The 15,904-nt window shown below is 46.0% G+C and overlaps 1 long non-coding RNA gene across 1 annotated transcript; it reads right to left on the bottom strand.

Moving 5' to 3' along the window:
- Nucleotides 1-12,959: 12,959 nt before the first annotated feature.
- On the bottom strand, nucleotides 12,960-15,529 carry LOC135367255 (uncharacterized). The gene is made up of 2 exons (XR_010414404.1): nucleotides 15,494-15,529; nucleotides 12,960-13,554 (listed from the first exon to the last, which is right to left on the bottom strand). It is a non-coding gene; the product is annotated as an uncharacterized LOC135367255 (long non-coding RNA).
- Nucleotides 15,530-15,904: the final 375 nt, after the last annotated feature.

Raw genomic sequence — 15,904 nt, 5'->3', positions numbered from 1 at the left:
TATTTCTATCTTTTCATTTTATTTTCTACCTATTTTTTTATTTTTTATCAGCTCAAGTAGCCGGCAACTCACATCTTCGTCTGGACGTGTCTTAGATGATCCCCAATTAGTGTAATGACTCCCTGGTGGGTCCTGATTAATGTGGGGGGTCCCAATTAGCTCTAATTGCTAATTAATGGCGTCCAGACGAAGATGTGACTTGCCGGCTAGTTGAGCTGATACATTACTACTTACGTGGCCCTCTTTCACAGGGGTGACACACTCTAGCCATTCTTGTAACTACCCTCAAGCGGGTGCTTTTCGCTAAAACCGTGGTCAAATCTTATCGTGGTCACACGTCATAGGCAACATCATTTTCAGGTCATGTGACTTTGTTTACATATCATTTTAGCGCTTGCCGACATATTCCCGTTGGCATAACGTCAAGAGATGAACAATAATTTGCCAGCCTAATCTATACAGTGCTTCTTCCGCGGCATGATATCCAATTTCTCCACAGTTTAAGTACGTCACATCGGCTCAGTGCGTCTTAAAGGAACTACCGCATCCGGGAACGTATGTATGATACCGATAAGGCAATGTTCGTCACCGCTTCAGAGTCAATTTGTCCAAATTTCTCTTCCGAAAGGAGCTCACATATTAAATAAACGAGTTTTAAAGGTTCGCATTCTATCTGTAGCCAACACGATGATGAGGTAAGCCAGGCACACGAATGGGAGCGCAGCGCAGGCGATTGTCTCCGAGGCTGTCTGCTTGGCGTTCGCATCGCAATATCCTAAGTGAAAAGTCATTGGTAAATATGCTGACTTTCGCTAACCAGTATGAGTCCTGACGTAACCATGTTGCGTGAAACACTGTGTTACCCTCCTGGCTGGACGAACACGTTCGACGCTAACCACAAACAACATTCCGCGAGCCGATCATAGAGAAGACGCCGTCTCCTAGCATTCCGGCTCGTCCGCCCGCTTGTCAGTCGGTCGCCAAGGCTACGAATATTCCTCCGGCCCCTCCATGAATGGTCTCCTCCGTGTCAAAGGGCGGGCAGTGATTGGCCTCCTCCAAGAAAGAGCAAACGCGCTATTTAGAGAAGATTTGGCCGCCGATCACGGGCGCGACCATCTTTGAGGTCACGTGTGCGGTGACGTTTGCTCTGACGTGTTACCCTCACCTCTCCAGAATGCAATGCGTTCGCCCGGCACGCTTTCGTCTATGGAGCAATACATTAGATGGCACCCCTGTGCATTGTTTGACGGAAAATATCGTTATCCAGCATTGGTGAAACAGGGTTTACGATTCACACCAAGTTTAGGGGAGGCTAATCTCGGTTTCAGTATTAACTTGCGTTGGTGAAATGCGGCCTTAGTCATGCAAGCAACGATAACATTTGGAACGGCGACGCTAAGCATTTGTGCGACGATAAATCAAAAGTGCTGCTTCGGGTACGATGGTGTACGGATACGATGGTGTCACGCAACTTGTGACGACACGACCAATGACAGCGCAGAGCCCACGGTGCTTTGGCAGGGAAATCAGCGAACGCGTTATTGTTTCAGGTGGAGCTCGGGCGACGGTCATGATATTCCTGCAACCTTATAGGGGACATCTGGATTTCGTGACGAGTCGATTCCCCACGAGACTGTTTTGAATTGAATGGTGTGGATGGCGGTGAAAGATTGTGTGTGTCGAAATACTTGGAGGCATCGACACAGGTAAGTGATACACTTCATGTTTGCCTTATTTTGTATAGCCGTGCAGGGCTTTCGCACTTTGTTCGAGCTCTTTGCGTTTCCTCTAGGCCTGCTTCTGCTTTAGGAATTTTTTTAGGGAGCTCACGAGGGCTTTTTCATGTTGACACGCCTACATAGCTGTGTTGAGCGGTGCATGCGCTCACAAGTGTCCCGTTACTTCCTCATCAGAGATTATCTGTGTCATCAGTTCCATTCTTGTTCAGACCTGCCTCCATAATGATGAGAGTGGGGCCCTGCCCTGATAATGGTGGTGCTCCGTGCAGTGTATTTCGAATCCCTGACCGATACACAAGAGGGGCGACGGTGCCGGTAGAAAACCCTGAAAACCCGGTGTGCCGCTGTACGGAAGCGAATTTCCAAACGCCATGGCGGCCTCCATATACATCAGTGTTACGTATCGGTGGCAGGAAGACTTTACGCAATAAAAGTTTGATTTCGTCGCTGTCCCTTTGGATTACAAGCAAGTGGATCCAGTTTGTCTCTTGGGATGAAGTATATCCGATGGAACGTTACGAAATGAGTGTAGTCCACATAGGTATTATGGAACACTTGGGGCGAAGAAATAATGTAGATGGCGAACACATAGCAGCAACTGTTCATTAAAAATGGCTGATATCGGAAATCGCTGTATAAGCAGTAATGTTCCTTATCGCACTGAGCAGAATGTCGGTGCCGCTAATTGCGCTATAATAGGCGGTGATGATGTGAACAGAATAAGCAGGCCGCTTATTTTCGCACTCTGTTTACTATTTATCTCCGTCTACGTTCGTAGCACAAACTTGGTCTCCTCGGTCAAGGGGCTGTCATTGAAGGTCCACCACTGGTAATTCATACGCGGCAAGTAAGCAGAGCGAGTAGAATAGACCCCTGGTGAAGTGCACAAAACATGTAATGATCCCTCAGTATACAGTGTACTACGATACAATGTGCTTTGAGTCCTGTGCTTTGCTTTGTACCAGCGCTTTGAAATTCTCTTTGTGGCTAGTTCTGTTTCAGAGCTACTCGATTAATGGGCTCACGAGTATTTTCACTGTGCATATTTCCCTCTGTTGTCACGCTTAGCAACAAGCAGTTTGCAGTGGGATGATCTCTGTTCTTTCTTCTTTTTCCTTTTCCTTTTTTTTTGTATCCGTGGTGGTGACTATGGTATCTGTGTTCCTATTTGAGCAGTGCCGTTCTTGTCCTGGCCTGCGGAGACCTGCTGCCGCCATGAAGACAAGAGTGCGGCCATGTCCTGATGATGGCGCCACGGCGACAAGAGTAGCAGGAAGAGAGTGATGCTGATGAGTCATTCATCATTAAATCATATTAAAAAGTCTATGCCTGTGTATCTACACGTATGGTCGCAGTGACTATATCCTGACCGCTATTTTGACCACTGTAAAAAAAAAGAAGACAGGTTCTTTTTTTTCTTTTTTTCAAAGTGCTCCGTTTTGTACGAGCCTTTTGATATTTCCTTTCCGGCTAGTTCTGTTTTAGCTGTTCGATTAATGGGCTCACGAGTATTTTCGCTGTGCATCTTTTCCTTTGTTGTCACGCCTAGCAACAAGCAGTATGCAGATGGATGGTCTCTGTTCTGTTTTTGTCACGCTATGGTATCTGTATTCCTATTTGAGCAGTGCCGTTCTTGTCCTGGCCTGCGGGACCCTGCTCCCGCCATGAAGACGAGAGTGCGGGCATGTCCTAATAATGGTGCCCCGGCGACGAGAGTAGCAGGGAGCGAGTGATGCTGATGAGTCATTAATCATTAAATTATTTTACAATGTCTATGCCTGTGTATAGGCGCCAGTGCTCCGCTTTGTACGAGCCTCTTGATATTTCCTTTACGGCGAGTTCTGTTTGAGCTATACGATTAATCGGCTCACGAGTATTTTCGCTGTGCATGTTTTCCTTTGTTGTCACACCTAGCAACAAGCAGTTTGCAGAGGTATGATCTCTGCTTCTTTTTTGTATTGTTTTTTGTTTCACGCTATGGTATATGTATTCCTATTTGAGCAGTATCGTTCTTGGCCTGCGGAATCCTGCTGCCGCCATGAAGGCCAGAGCACGGGCATGTCCTGATGATGGTGCCCCGGCGACGGCAGTAGCAGGGAGAGAGTGAAGTCTATGCCTGTATACAGGATGTCTCAGAAAACGTGGCATCGAATTATAGTAAGCAAACTATACCGCATAAGACTACTGTGGTCAACGACATTTGTTCTATGTTTTGCCACCTCCTCAGGTGAATGTCATCTAACGCAAGTTTTATTATGTGAATTTTTGGCGGGGAGTAGTCTGTATGTAGCCGTGGAACAGATGTGCATAATTGAGTTCCTTGTGAAGGAGAACGTCAGACCAGCTGAGATTTTGCGTTTATTACAGGCACAGTGTGTTGCATAAACGATGTCAAAGGGAAGAGTGTACGAATTGCGTTGAAATGTTTGGCGAAGGACGAGATATAGTCATGAATAAACCACATGGACACGTTCGTCCTAGTGCAGTCACGCCAGTGTACATCGCAGGCGTTGAGCAAGCCGTCCTTGAGATCCGACGAGTAACAGGTCGGGACACTGTAGCCCAGCGTAATATTAGTGTCGGCAGTGTGGAGGCAATTACTCACGAGCACTTACGGTTCCGCAAGGTCGGTCCGTGCAAGATTGCTTTCCCGACAACTCACTTGTGACGAGTAGGGAGCGCACATGGCAGTGTCTGAGCAGCTGCTGAACCGGTTTCAACCCAAGGGGGACGAATTTTTGCGATCAATAATCACAAGCGGTGCATCATTTCACCCAAGAGACAAAAAGAAGCAGCATGGAATAGCGATACAAGAGTTTAAATATGGCTGTGTTGTGTTCGTCCCTTTGTATGTTCCAGCCTCAGAACTTTCCATCATAGCAACATAAGGCTTCGCCGCCGCCAAAGAAAAGCAAGATGCAACCGTCTGCTGGGGAATCAATGTGTACTGATTTCTGGGACATGCGGGTTGTCATCCTTGTGGACTTCTTGGAGCAAGCGGTGAGGATTAATGCCCAGTATTACAACACCTTCATAAAGGGTGCCGTACAAAACGCAATTCGCAAGAAAACGCCTGGAACGTTGTCCGGAACGTCTTTCTTCTTCAGGAGAATGCTCGACCAATTTGGCTGTAGGACCATGGCCGCAATGCGCTGCGAGATTTTGCGCCATGCCCCTTGCACCATACATTTTGCTCCAAACGATTACCATTTGTTTGGGCCACTTAAAGAACACTTTAGAGGAAAGACGTTCACACAGATGAAGCCCTCCTAGAAGACCTCCTGCAGTGGTTACGGCAGCAGCCCACTTTTTTCTATGCCAAAGGCATCACAGAGTCGCCAAAACAAACGGCAGCGGCGTGTAGATGCGCACGGTGAATACTTAAAAAACTGCCGTAATTTGGTGCTTGCCACATTTTTCATTGTATTTAAAGAAATACAAGTATCGGTCAAACATGAACGACACTTGTAATTAGAGAGTGAGGGAGAAATATCATTACTACTTACCTTGTTATTTTCAAGTACTACTAACTGTCCTGTTATCAGATAACTTTGTTTATTTCGAACAGCAGTGACATCTAAGAGAAGGAACGCAAGACCCTGTCGTCTGAACATGGATGCTGAAGGCCAGGTTCGGTCACGCACGACGGCTACCCAACTGTATAGGTGGGAATTTTCTGCCTGGACGGCCAGGGCAGGATGTACGAAGAGGGGTGGGTCGTGTCCTGCCTTCGTTGTTCAACATATGCGAATTAAATAGTATGATCAGTGAAAACTGGATACGGCATCTCGTTTCTCTCATGAGCATCACATTAAGGTAAAGCATATCCATAGAGGCGACAAGAAAAAGCGTGGGTAGAAGCGCACACAGAAACAGATATAGTTTCAACCACATTTTACTTTGACATAAAATTACAACAACAGGGAGTTTTAGGAGAACGTATATGTATTGGTGACGTAGGAGCGGCTGGCATCACGTTGCTGATATCTGACAGCGATAGGAAGGCTAAATCGGAGGACGCTTACGATTTTCTAAAACTCAATCAGAGAGAGTTATAGGAAAACGCAGAAGTTTCACGATAACGTTTCATAAAACATGATAAGCCAAGTGCTTTATTCCTTTGGAGTAAGTGACATCAAAGGACCTTCTTTGCTCCCTTCCTTTCCACCAACAGGAAATCGTCGACGCATCGAAAAATGCAAAAGTCGATAACGCTTCTGAAATTCGGATGGTGTCTTTAGCTCACGTACCTAGCGCCGCCGCCAAACCACAACAACTTTCTTACGGGATGATGACTGGGGAGTTTCATCGCCGGGGGCGATACTCTACCCCATCGCTGGTGGTGATGCGGGGAATGAAATAATGATCCCCTTCAGAATAAGGATTCCTGGATAAGAAATAGGGATCAGGAACAATAAGGATAAGGAAGTCCTGCGGTGTCCAGAAATGTGAAGAGAGCCTTCCTTGAGGGCAGAGCGTTGGTGTGCCAGGATGTGGATGTGGCCAGGAACCAAGCAATTTTATGAGAGAGAGGGGGCGGGAGTCTAGCTCGTTCAGGGATCCGGAAGGTACGGCTCGGGAATGTTGGTAGTGTGGGCAATGGAAAAGAATGTGCTCGAGGTCTTCTACAGCACCGCAGTGACTGCAGTGGCGAGAGGCCCCACATAAACGCCGCCATATAAACGCTACTTATCCCTTCTTCGACTAGTTGTACTGCTCCTGTGACTCAGAGCGCGCGAATCTGCCTCTCGCCCCAAATCCGAGCTGGAGGAGTCATACACGAGCCGAGCACGGCAGCAGCCCTGGCAGCAGGAAGACAGCAGATATGGAACTAAACGTGAATTGCAGCTGTCCGTCGAAGAGAAAATATAGAAGTGATTGGCACCAAAGCAATCATGCCAGCGCGATAAGGCTTCTCTGCGGTAGTGCCTACAATGACGTGACCGGAACCACCCAAGACCTTACAACCGCTCTGACGACACTGCCCACAGTGGCCCAGAGCGCTTGAGAAGAACCATTCGAATGCAATGAGAGCGCTACGCTTCTAGCAGCTGAACACCGAGCGAGACAATCAGTCGAAGACACCACTAGTGATGGGTACCAGCCTGAACCCTTGAACCTAACCCACATGAACCCTTACAAGCTCGCGTTCACGAGTGAAATTGCGCCCAAGGGCAACCTTCAACCTTCAATTATTGGTAGAGGTGAGTGCGGGTAGGTAAACTTGGACCCGCACACGCACAGTACCCGCGCGTGTGTGACCCGCGCCCTTACCCGCAGTGGTGTCTGTATACCCGCATAACCGTATTGGGACCCGCAGGGGGAAGTGTTCCTCGTCCACTTTACCACCGTTTCTATTTTAAAAGAATGGAAATTCTGAGCGTTGGCTACGTGTCTCGAACGGCTTCAATCGTATGCCAATAAAACTGCAATTCAACACACACCCACACAAGTCTGCATTAATGATCGAACTCGCCCGCCAGCACTTGGCTGCTGCAGTCTGGCACGTGGATTTATACGGCCAACGACATGGGCACTGCGTGTGTGCGTGTGACAGAGATGGATCACTTACTTGGCCATGGAGTACGGGTAATGCCGGTACGCCCGCATTTTATCCGCAGCGATCCCGAATTCCTACCCGCAAATCGTGACGATGTGCGGGTAACTGCGGGTGCCCGCGGATATACCCGCACCCGCGCTCAGCTCTAATTATTGGATGCCTGGATCGACCCCGGCCTTCAACACCTATGCTGGCGGTTCGCTCAAAGGATGGAGAGACCACTTTTGTCCTTCCGCTCCAACAATTTAAAGCTTGTCGAATCAGCTGTTGTGTCCAATCCGATCACTTAGCACATTTTGTCGGAGCTATCCCCACAAAGTGGAGGATGATACTGTCGGTTTTTTATATTAATTATCAAGCAACTCGGGAAGCTGTGAAAGGCAGGGCATCCGGATGAATTCGTACAGGCCGTGATACGAAGGCTGCTGAAGAAGCGTGCTAAGCACAGAAAAAAGAATCGCACAATAAAAGAAAAGGAACAAAAAGTCAATGTCTCCAGGAAGGATACGGCAGGGTCCCAACTTGCCAGACATGTGATGACCTGAGTGTGCCTGGCTGTATTTGATACCATGAGTTTGGTATAGAGATCGAGAGATACGCGTCTGATGGCGATTTCGGGTGATGTATCCGGCAATCCGAGCGAGCGCGCCCAGGTCCAGTGCATGCTCTACACGGGAGTCGGTCTAGGGCAGTCATCACCGGATTTTGTCGGACGCTCTACCGCTCTTCTGCGAGGGTCGCTGCGCTCGCTACGCATTGTGCATTAGTCGTGTTCGTGAACTTCCGGCAGCGTCGTTGGCGTCGTCGCGCACTGTCACGTGATCACAAGCATAGCTTGCGAGAAGCTGGTCACATAATCCTCTTTGTCATTCGCATTATCGGTGTCAATCGAACTTTCATCGCTACTATGCTTTCGTAAAGATCCATGCCGTCAATGGTGAACGCAACAAACAAACAGATGACAAGCCACGTGACAGGCTGAGAGCCGCCGGAGCAATACGTAACAGATGACGCTCGCCAGGCGCATATATGCGCATGCTCGCCGTCGAGAGCGGAAGAAGAAAGTTGAGGGCGGTCTTGGGTCGGCCTCTCGCAGCAAGAGCCAAAAATGTGCGCTTGGGGCGAGCGAACTGCTCCGTAGTGCATCATCCGAACACGCGGCTCTTGCTCTGACCGCACTACCCGAATTTACCGCACGGGTTCGGGGCAGAAAAAAGTGTTCCAAATGGATCACCCGAAATCGCCATGAGACTGGTGGTTGGAACTTGTAAGATTAACTGCATGTGTTCACCCACAGCTGCTTTGTCAACCAAGCAAGATCATTTCGTCAATCTGGTATGTGGTTCAAGGTATATCTAAACTGGTAGCGAAGACAAGCGAAAATACTAAATCAGACCCATCGGCAAGGCTACCATCATGAGGCGCGAGCGATCCTGGGTGTTGACAGTAGAGGTACGATCGTAAACACAAACACTTTAGAACGTGGGCATGGGTTGTGTGCGTACTAATAGGTTATTCATACTTTCAATGTAGAAAAAACTTTCTGTTGCCCCACTCGTGCACATATACGAAATCATCTACCACCCGAGTACGTTTCCGTATCCTGCTCCTTTGCACATGTAGCCACTGTAGCACATGTGCACGGAGTAAAAGGAAGGAGACCGGACTCGACGGAAAACATGAGTCTGAAATCGTCGTATAATTACGGCCGTGTGGCGGCGCTGGCGCGCCCTGGTAGGCTGGATACCGAAACTAATAGCCTTGACAGAACATCGTGTGTGATGCATTTTCTCGTTACCGAAAAAAAGAGAAAAATGATCCGTGCCACGGACAGAACGGTTTTGTGTTCAGGATGAGCTTTCTTTAAACTTCTTTCTGTTTCTCTTAGCTGTAACATCGTCATCTTGACTGCTTTACGTGCCATGAGGGAAAGCCCACCTATCCTGTTTCGTCGTGTGCTGTTCTCGCGAAGTGGTGTTGTGGAAAGATAGAGAGTAATTTTGAATGTGTAACAAGATATATGCACACGGCAACGTTCTGCAACATCGTCGCTTCTTCTAAGCACTGCGGAGTTAACTTCGGTTGTGTTAATTTCACGTTTCCTTTACCGTTATGACGGAAAGATGTTCCAAATGCATTCCAAAATTGTGAAGGGACTCCAAGTCATATTACAGCATTGTGAAAATGATGTACTGTGCAATAAAATATGTTTCGTGTGCAAGCAGAATAAACAACCTTTCAGTCACTGATTGAGTCGTTTATTACCCCGGAGCCGGTTTTATGATGCGCACTACCAGTGCGTGTCAAAGGTACCCCGCGCAGTAGTGAAAGTTAAGTGCTCAGCTGTTCACCAAGTGTTTTGCTACACGATGCTGTGCTGAATTTAACAATGAGTAGAAACTGCTTCATACCTGGATGCGACACCGGAAATTCTCTTGCGAAGAAGAGAAACAAAGAAAAGGGGCAGAAAAATCCCTCTCTCTTTGGCGTGCCAAAGGTAAGAAAGTGAAACTAGTACGTGCGCATTTTATCGGCCTCCATCTCGGAGATACGGAAACCTCTAAGTAGATTTTGACTGAAGTATGGACTTATACGCGGTGTGATTTCAAAAGCAGGTCCGTTCAAAATGTAATCTAGGCAATATATCACATACGATATAGTTTTGCTAGTTTATTGAAAGTAAAACATCAAATAGGTTTCTTCTTCCTCCTTTGTGAAGTGCTCTTGTGGGCAGCCACTTGGCAGCACTATGGGCAGCTTGGTGCTTGACTGCACTTGGTTCTCGGCTGGAATATTGCAAAGGGAAGCAAGGCATACAGCACCTGTTACAATTATTCGGCACAAACTGTGCAAGAGCTTTTTTTTTTTACGCAAATTAATGTATCCAACATCAGTTTTGCTCATCATAAACTATCATTATAAAGTCCAGTTTGCTGGACTCGTAAAAAAATGTGTGGTGGAGATATTTTCTACAATTCAAATTTATAAGAAAGAAAACAATCAATTTTGGGAAGTTCTAGTTATAAGGAGAAAAGTTGCGCCCTGAGGATATGCTCGTTTCATTTTTGTATCGAGATTGCCTGGCATTGTGGATCATCTGCTCCCAGAGAACACGGTAATGGTTTGTATTTCCTACGGCTATACAACTTTTCACTAACAATGTATAATGTTTTCTTGCAATGAGCGTGCACTCTCTTTGAGAGAACAATTGTCAGACTGCTTCAGCAGTTACTTGCAATATTGGCTCTTGTCTGTGAATTGAATTGAATTCTAGTCTGTGCCCTGTCCCTTCTGTTAGTGTATTTATATTGTGCTAAAGAACAAAACTTAAATGTATGCATGCCAATGAATTTCCCCTCGAAATATGTAGTGGAATGAGGCACAACATTTCCGTTTGCTTTGTCTTGGCTGTACTATTATTGTACTGCATTATACCACATTGTATTGCTGTACTGTATTGCATTATAGTGCAGAATGCCTCGTATCTTCCTCATGCTCTTTAGGACATTTTCTACTTGATAGTGGACATTTGTGATCTTATTTTCAGAATGAAGAACTGTTCAACAAATGGAAGACAGTCATTCCAAGACTTGACAAAACGCTGTCTAAGACTGATAAAGTGTGCATCCTTCACTTCAAGGAGAGTGACATTGAAAGGTACTACACCACCACTCTGAAGGATGGCACAGTGCACAAGCTGGAAAGAACAAAGTCAACGCTAAAGGAGGATGCTGTGCCTTGTCTCTTTCCGAATACCTCGGAAAGTAAACGGAAAGAAGGCAAACGAAAAGCTCCAGCTGAAAGATCTGTGCCTGTAAAGCATGCGCGTGGACCAAGTGACGAGCCGCAGCCTGGCTGTTCTCACCACCACCATGAGTTCCCTGTACCGACAGGTGATGAGGACGATCTCGTGGATGTGACTGCACCAATAAATCAAGATGACCACGACACCTTCACAAAACTGTTGGATGAAGTGACACAGATACAGAAACCTAACTCTCAGTGGGCAACTTCAATTGATGTGAAGAAAAAATACATCGCTTTTGTTTACGTCGATGACATGTTCAATGTGACAAAACGTATCATTGTGAAGGCTGACCTTGAAATCTTAGTCTTTTTCAACGAAAGGTGTGTTCAGTTGCCAGAAACAAGTGGAAAGAAAGCAGTGTCTGGTTCAGAGGTCACATCAATCTTGAAAACCATCGATGAGGCTTGTGTGTGTCCTGGAGTCAAGGGGTCCTCCAGGTGGGTAATTAAGGCCTCGTAATATATTTTATAAGACATCACAGGATGTTAATGTGCTGGATTTTGATAGAACTCAATCTTGATGCATAATGCTTTTTTCATTTTTCAATTTTTCATTCTCAATCTTGATATGAAATGTTAATGATTGCTTAATTTCAAAGAATTTCAGACAAGTGCACAGGGTACTACATGGGAGCGGAGAGCACCTCAAGAGGGCCAAAAATCGACAGATGCATCTATTGTCGACTGGACACCACTAAACAGAAAAACACAATGCGGCGACAAAAACATGCAGTGAAATCTGGACGAGGACGACCACCGAAATCCTCTAGAAAGAAGTTGAACCAGCAGAGAATACGCCTCCGGAAAACAGTAATATATGCTTGCCACCCCACTTCGTTGATTTTTTAGACCTATACAACAAAAGCAGCACCACAAAGGAGATATTAAGCATGCTTTCTAATATCTTTTTTTGTTTGTTTACCAGGTTGTTAAATTACATCAGAAAGTCAACCACTTGAGGGAAAAGTGTGCCAACCTGTCAATTGAAACTGTGGAAGCTGCATTAACCTCTCTACCTGATAGTCACAAAGAAGCAATTAAGCTAATGTTTTGCAAATGCCAAAAGGAAGGGTCCACAAGGCCGTCGCTACACTTTGGAATGGGTGTACGAGTGCCTTCTCATGAGGATAAAGAGCCCAGCACTCTACAAGCACCTGCGCTCCAAAGACCTGCTCCCACTTCCCTGTGTTGACACACTCAACAACTACATCAACAAAGTCAAGGGCATTTATGGGTTTCAGGAAAGCGTCTTTGAATGCATTAAAATTCGGTCAGCTGCAATGGCACCTGAAGACAAGCACGGTATGTTATATTACTTGCTCTATTATGGAATGGTGGTGATGGTGAAAGGGCTCACCATTGTCGGCCTCACATATGTGGGCAACGACCGACGCCCTGCGGAATGTGCGTCCTGGGCCGACTTCTAAGAGAACTGTGCTGACATATGGCTGAAAGTGTCTGAGGAATAAAAGAGAGCCCCTTTGCAGCAATCAATGAGGTGTCGAGAAAGCACAGATTGATGGCGTCCAATCAGACAGCAGATTTCATAGAATAGTTCGTGCACTTTTCAGCAACAATACATGATAAATACTACCTTTATTACTACAATCCGTAGCTTACCATGTGCGGGATATTTCACCTCACAAATCTGAGCATAAACAGTCTATAAACACTGTGACGGATGTGCAAAAGAATCGAAGTGGGACACTCACCTGTTATTTTAATCATGTAGAGTGCAAGCAAATGTGTTCCTGATGCCTGGAAAAAGTATACACATGCATGTGTGTAAGAGCTATGATAGTGATGCTGGTTACTTTCAAGTCTTCCAAGGAAAAACATGGAATACTGAATGGCAGTGGTAGCATTTTACTGAACTGCAACAAATGTGTGCAGTTTATCCTTCTTTTAAAAAATATGCATTACCTTCGTTGCTCGTACCCCATATCACTGTGTGGTAAAACTTGAACATACGCACTAGGGATTTACACTTAATATCGCTAAATTTCAGGAGCCCTCCTCGTTGACGAGATGAAGCTGACAGAGGGTGTATCACTAGACCGGTCCTCATACAAGCTTCATGGCTTCACAAATTTGGGAAAATACACACCAGAGTCCCAGAAGAGCAAGAAGGGAGACCACGCCCTGGTCTTCATGTTCCAGCCTTTCAGGGGCAAGTGGGTTCAGGCCTTGGCATGTTTCCTCAGCAAGGGCAGTGCACCAGGAAATGTACTGCACAAACTTGTCCTCGAGTGCATCATCCTACTTGAGAATGCAGGACTCCTGGTAGATGTAGTGACCACTGATGGGGCATCGTGGAACAGGAACATGTGGTCTCACTTTGGAGTCAACACCAGTGAAGTCAACTGTACCCATCCATGCAACTTTTCAAGGCAGCTGTGGTTCACATCTGATTTCCCACATTTGATAAAATGCTTGAGGAACAGCCTTGTGAAGAAAAGAAAGTTGACAGTAACTATCATTACAGTTCTTATGCTTTACATCTCTTGGTAATGCCATTTCAACACTTCACAGACACCGGACGGAATAGTTGACATCAAGCACTGGAGTGCAGTGGTAGAAATGGATCGGCCCAGGGCGCACAACCTGAAAGCATGCCCTAAGCTGACGCCGGATCATGTAGATCCACGCCCATATCAAAAGATGAACGTGGCCATGGCATTCCAGGTGAGAGACATGAATAAAGTAACATATTCCTGTGATGAACGTCACCTCTAGCCTGATACCAAAGATGTAGGTATCGCACGGCAATGATTTAGGCTTCAAAATATGTGTGTACTTCATCCAGTTCTCTCAATCGGCATATTTGCCCATCGAGCAGAGACTGTATAAGAGCCACGGTAAAATAAGCAATATTAGCAATAAAAAGCAGCTATTTTCTATTGCTCACACAGTTGTTCAGCGACAGTGTTGCAAAGGGGATGAAGCATTATCAGCCTCATCACGACAACCTGACAGACTGCGATGCATCTATTGCATTCGTACAACGTGTCAACCAGCTGGTAGACGTCATGAATGCGAGGACTCCAAAAGATGCACTCACTACAGACCCACAAAAGCTACAAGTAATGAGTTTATCTAAACAAACTTGTTCTCAGTCTATCATACATATGCATACATTAGATAGAGTGTGCTGTATATTAAATGAAATAGCAGACAAATAATAATGTAGCTGCTATGCATATGTTTATGTAGCTTCCTGTAATTTATTTCCTCTAATTGTTTTTTTTTTTTTTTCTATCTAGACAATCAAGAGCTTTCTTGCCTTCATAAGCGAGTGGGAAACAATCTGCAGCCCACCAGGCAATACAGAGGGCTTCATGAGCAGACAAACTTCAGATGGGCTAAAGGTTACATTGCAAGCAACACTACAGTTACATCAGTACTTGGTGTCTGAATGTGAATTCCGGTACCTCATGACAGCTCGCTTGAATCAAGATGCTTTGGAGGTAGGCATAACTTAAGTCATGAAGAGAACCATGGCTCAGTCACATTGGCTTTTACAGCGTTTTTTCGGCATGATGAGGAACTCCTGTGGGCAGAACCAACATCCAGACTCGACACTCTTTGTCCAAATGTTTCGGTTGCTTAGCACGTACTCCCTCATCAAGCCACCACGTGGCAGTAATGTGACAGGAGCTGAAATTTTGAAAAGCTTGATTGACTTCAATGCAGCTGATGCATCGCAACATGGACCCACTGAACTGCTACAAATGCTCGATACATTTATTGCCACAGTATCTACCAGAGAAGTGCCACAAGAAGTAACCGCAGGTCAGCATGACTACAGTGTGACCCAATCAAGAACAGATATTGTTGCTTATGTGGCTGGGTTTGTTGCAAGGAAGATACTCAGCTTTTGCACATGCCCGCTATGCTCTATGAGCTTTGTCACAAATGAAACCGTTGACGAGCGGTATAACTTTATATCGCTGAAAAACAGGGGAGGGCTCATGTTTCCATCGAGCGAATTTCTCGCCTTAATTGACCACTTAGAGTCTATAATAATGAGGGCACTTAGCAGTCCAATGCATGAAACGATCCTCTTTTCCGTTGTAGAAGAGGTATCCAGCACAACAGTCCCCTTTGTAGGATGTACTGAGCACAAAACCGATGTTACAAAGTCAGTTGTACACTACTATATTGTAATGCGCCTGCACATCGCATGCAAGATGGAAAACCGCATACACGGTGAGAAGGCAAAGAAATCTAAACTGCTGAGAAAACAGTCTCGCCTTCAATAAATGAAGCACTCTGCGTGCTCCCAAATCGATTGTCATCACTGGGTCGACTGCATGCTGATAGAGTTATATAGTTATGTGCCTCCCCGTTTTGCGCATTTGTGACTGCAAGAAGTTTCGAATACCTTCGGGGAAATCGTCGCCACACAGCTCGAAAGTACGCAATAAAGTCCAGAAAGCATTTCCTTCTCAGTTGCTCTTGGGTGCTCACAAATTACACACCATGGGCAGAGCTGCTACAAAGTACGCGCTCGAACAACTCGCATTAGCAACTCGCGCAAGATGGCGGATACAGATAAAGGTAGGTTGGGCTTCCCCTCAGAGCAGAAAGAAAGTCTTTTTTTTTCTCAGAGAGTATTCAAGCAATGCAAAATAAAACTCTCAGACATCACCGCGAATGTACACATATTAGATTAAAATATAAAAACATTTCTTAGCGGTGCTCCCTAGAATGAAATTGTTTGTGGAAGAATGCACTGTGAAGGCTACTGGTTTCGGAATCCAGCCTCCCAGGTCACAACAGCGCCGCGGCGCGG

The sequence above is a fragment of the Ornithodoros turicata genome, chromosome 1, assembly GCF_037126465.1.
Source record: "Ornithodoros turicata isolate Travis chromosome 1, ASM3712646v1, whole genome shotgun sequence".
NCBI lineage: Eukaryota > Metazoa > Arthropoda > Arachnida > Ixodida > Argasidae > Ornithodoros > Ornithodoros turicata.
This window is presented reverse-complemented; position numbering and strand designations above follow the sequence as displayed.